General features: G+C 33.6%; 1 non-coding gene across 1 annotated transcript; it reads right to left on the bottom strand.

Annotated features, from left to right (window-relative positions):
* Nucleotides 1-1437: 1437 nt before the first annotated feature.
* On the bottom strand, nucleotides 1438-1544 carry LOC128282373 (small nucleolar RNA R71). The gene has a single exon (XR_008272632.1). It is a non-coding gene; the product is annotated as a small nucleolar RNA R71 (small nucleolar RNA).
* Nucleotides 1545-4470: the final 2926 nt, after the last annotated feature.

Here is a 4470-nt window from a genome sequence, read left to right as displayed (position 1 = left end):
ATCTTGTTATTATTATCTGAATTGTGTGATAAATATTTGACTTGTTCTTAATTATGTGTTCTTAATTCTTATTTTAATATTCCAGGATATTGATTCAAGTTAATGCTCTTATTCAGAGGAGAAATAGACCTTGTTTAAGAGTAAATTTGTCATAATTAAGCAGAGTTGATTGCTCGCCTAGAGATAGGGTGATAATATTTTACCAGATTAGGGTGAAACCTAATAAGGGGATCCATAGATCGAGTTAATACAACACTAGGGTGTTAATTAGAAGGAGATTTCAATTAATCAACCTAGGGTTAGACGTTATTAGTCTGGAGAGAGATAATAATATAACTTAGGGATTTCTACGGATCAAGTCAAATGAATAAATCATCTGATTCAGAGTCAAATAACAAGTGAAGTCTAGGTGGATTTTTCCTTGGGTATTGTCTTAATCAACCAAATTTTCCCAAAAGCTTTTCCCCAATTTCTTTCTGTGCATTCTTAGTTTAGTTAATTAGTTTAGATAAACAAATCCCTTAATTTTTAGGCTAGATAATAAAAAGAAAGTAATTACTAGTACTCTTGGTTCCTTTGGGTTCGACAATCCGGTCTTGCTAAAGCTATACTACTGTTCGATAGGAACAGTTGCCTTCATCGTGATAATAGTTAGTTTCAAGAATGATTAAATATAAATTTTTAAAACCCATCGCGAATATCACGTATCAAGTTTTTGGCGCCGTTACCGGGGAACTAGGATATTAGGAACACGCGATTTTTATTACTTTAGCCATTCTACTTTATTTGCAACTTAAATTTCTATTTCCTTTTCTAATTTTTGTTTTCTTCGTTCCTGGCAAGTTTTTATAGTGTATGACTAGAAGAAACTCGTCGGGACCATTACTGTTTGATAGTGAGATCGATCACACAGTTCGTAGAAACCGAAGAGAAATAACGCGAAGCTTAAGATACACAGAGGAAGAGCAAGAGGATGATACTTCAACCACAATCGAGGAGATGGCTGAAAACCAGGAAAATCCGCTACCTCCTGCGATTGCCGTTGATGCAGTAAATCAGAATCCTGCTCCACGCACGATGTATGATTATGCTAAACCTACTTTAACAGGAACTGAGTCAAGTATAGTTAGAACTGCTGTTGCTGCAAATAATTTTGAACTGAAACCTAACACAATTCAAATGATACAACAATTTGTTCAGTTTGATTGCTTGCAGGACAAGGATCCCAACGCTCACTTGGAAAATTTCTTAGAGATTTGTGACACTTTTAAAATCAATGGCATTTTTGATGATGACATTCGCCTTCGGTTGTTTCCCTTTTCGTTGAGGAATAAGGCTAAACAATGGTTGAACTCGTTACCACGAGGGTCAATCACTACTTGGGAACAAATGACCGAAAAGTTTTTATTAAAATATTTTTCGTCGGCTAAAACAGCCAAATTACGTAATGATATCTCCTCTTTTATGCAGATGGATTTAGAAACACTCTACGATGCATGAGAGAGATACAAGGATCTATTGAGAAGGTGCCCTCACCATGGGTTACCTGTAACATCCCGAAATAGGGCCTAAACGGAACAGTGGTTACGAAACCACAAATCTGAGGTAGAAAAATTTATTTTATTATTATTTTGAGGTTCATGATATGATTGCATGATTGTGTGAAAATTTCGTGATGAAATTCTATGCATAAAGTGCTTAAGTTGAGATTAGGGACTAAATCGAATAATTTGCAAAACTTGCATTTTAGAAGTTTTTAGTATGAAATTGCTTTGTAATATTAATTAGGAGGGTTTAAATAACAATTTGACCAATTTCTAAGTTCATGGAAAAAATAGGACATGGATGGAATTTTTGAAAGTTTAATAAGGAAGGGCATTTTGGTCATTTGGATATTAAATGAAATAAAAAGGGAAAAATAACAAAAATTCATCATCTTCTTCATTAGCACGAAATTTCATGGGTTCTCCATAGCTAGGGTTTGTTTCAAGCTTTCAAGCTCCATAGTAAGTGATTCCAAGCCCCGTTTTTAATGTTCTTTACGCTTTGAGTCCCTAGAGCTCGATAAAGCTTATGCTAGCAATAATTTAAGTTAGGGTTCATTTATGGAAAAATACCCATTGGTGAAAAGTGTTTATTTTGATGATTTATGATAGAATATGAGGTTTTAAGTTATGTTAGACAACTTGTGCTACTCGATTTTAAGTGAAAACGAGTAAAAGGGCTTAATCGGTAAAAATACTTAATAGTCATAAGTACATGTTAGAGTTTGAATTTGATGTTGTCATAGAAGGGAAAAATGATCAGCATGTCATAAAACATAAGAAAATAGGATGAAGTTTGAATTACGAGCCTTGGGGAAAAAGTGCAAATATGTGAAAGTTTAGGGGCAAAAATATAATTTTGCCAAAGTTTGGGTCAAGGACTGTTTTGATAAATGTGAATATTAAATAAGTTAAATTTGCTATTATAGATCAAGAAGAGTGAAATTCAGGAGTAGATCGGGGAAAAGAAAAAGTAAAGGACTAAATTGTAAAGTTTAGTCACATTTTGTATCGAGGTAAGTTTACAGTAAATAAATGCAATATTCTTTTATTTTACATTATTATTGTCAATTTCCAGCATTTATATACTTATTTTCTTTGAATATTTAAAGTCAAATTAAAGGCGAAGTGACAGAGAAAAAGCATTAGGAAGCCCCGTTTGAACCTTAGGAATGTTAGGATATTGGGGTTGACAGGACAGGACAGGACAGGACAGAAATGAGCCATGTAAGTCCATATCAAATATATGGCTTTGGAGATAGGAATGAGCCATGTAAGCCCATATTAGATATATATATGGCATTGTAGACAAGAATAATTCATGTAAGTCCATGTTGAAGACATGACATTGGCAGGATATTGATGAGTGAACGACCTAGTATCCTTAGTATTCCGAGTGGTTCAACGGGTCATTGTACACGTTAAATTACAGTGAATTATCAGTAAAAGGGAAGGTATATTATATTTATGAATAGTGAAAGGTCAGGTAAGAAAGAAGGTAAGTGAGTAAAGAAGAAGGTAGAAAATGAGAAGTAAAGAAAGTTTATGAGGCTAGGTGACATTATGTATAATTATTCATTATGTTGAATGTTGTAATTTATTTTCTTGTAAGCTTACTAAGCCTAGTGCTTACTGTCTTTATTTTCTTTTTTCTTTATAGTTTTTTTCAAGCCACTCAGGGATCGAAGGAAACGTCGGAGACCCGATCACACTATCGAAGAAATCACATTGGTATAGTTAGACATTTTGTTTTATGTATGACATGTATAGGAACTTGGTTTCTTTTGATATGATATGATCAATGAATGATGTGTAAATACTTGCTAGTGATTAGCTAATAGAGTGGCTGATGATATACATGTTTAATAGTATGTATGATTAAGTAGTAACTACCACATGAAAACTAAGAAAAATGTGAAAGTAACTTAAAAACAGATTCAAGTATCAGAAATAACGGGATTTTGAAAAATCACAAGAAATTGTAGAGACATGGGCTGATGGTGAATAATATATGAAATTAAATCTCGTTGTGTCTATTTTCATATGGAATAAGAAAAACAGGTAAAGGTTTTGTATTTTATAGGGTATCGAAGTTTTGGTGAAATAGGGCCAGAGTGATTTCTGGATCCCCTGTTCCAACTTTATAAATTCACCATAAATTTTACAACAATAATTAGGTGGTGTACTTTATATGGTTAGAATTCTTATTGAAGCTGGTTTTAATAGAAACAAACGGTATAGTCATATGATTTTTTTACAGAGAGAAAGGTGGTTCGTAGTAAGTAGAGACCAGTGCAGTCGAATTCTAAAACAGGGGTAACTTTAACTAATAAAATGTACTAATTGGCTAAGTCAAAAATTCTAGAAAACAATTAGTAGATAGATATATGAGTCTAGTTTTAGGAAAAAATTACGGATCTTAATTTCTAGTTTTGAAACTCGAGAAATGAATTTTTAAGCAATCATGACGCAGAAAAATAGTTTGTTCTGAAAATTAAAATAAGTGGTTTAGAGTTGTTTAAAAGGTAAGATAAGTTTAGTAACACCTCAAGCTTGACTCCGGTGACGGTTTCGGGCGTGGGGGTGTTACATTTACTGGTATCAGAGCAAGTTTAGTCGGTTCTCGGAACAGTTAGTGTGAGTAAAAGTCTAGCTATACATGCCATACTTGTATTTTGATAGTGTGACGACTCCTGACGATTTTTAGATATTTTGTTTTATAGTAATGGATCCCGAGCGAGCTGGTGATGATGATGTAGAAAGTAATACGCCTGCTCCCGCGGAAGGGACAGCGCCATCTGAGAATATGTAACAGCCTTAAAATGACCCTAGTCGGAATGTGGTTTCGGGACCACAAAATCGAGGCATAAAAATAATTTAATATTCATTTTGATGCCTATAATATGTGTTAATTCGTGTGTGACAT

The sequence above is a fragment of the Gossypium arboreum genome, chromosome 1 (genome assembly GCF_025698485.1).
Source record: "Gossypium arboreum isolate Shixiya-1 chromosome 1, ASM2569848v2, whole genome shotgun sequence".
Lineage (NCBI taxonomy): Eukaryota > Viridiplantae > Streptophyta > Magnoliopsida > Malvales > Malvaceae > Gossypium > Gossypium arboreum.
The sequence above is the reverse complement of the archived record's forward strand: the minus strand, read 5'-3'. Positions and strand labels throughout refer to the sequence as shown.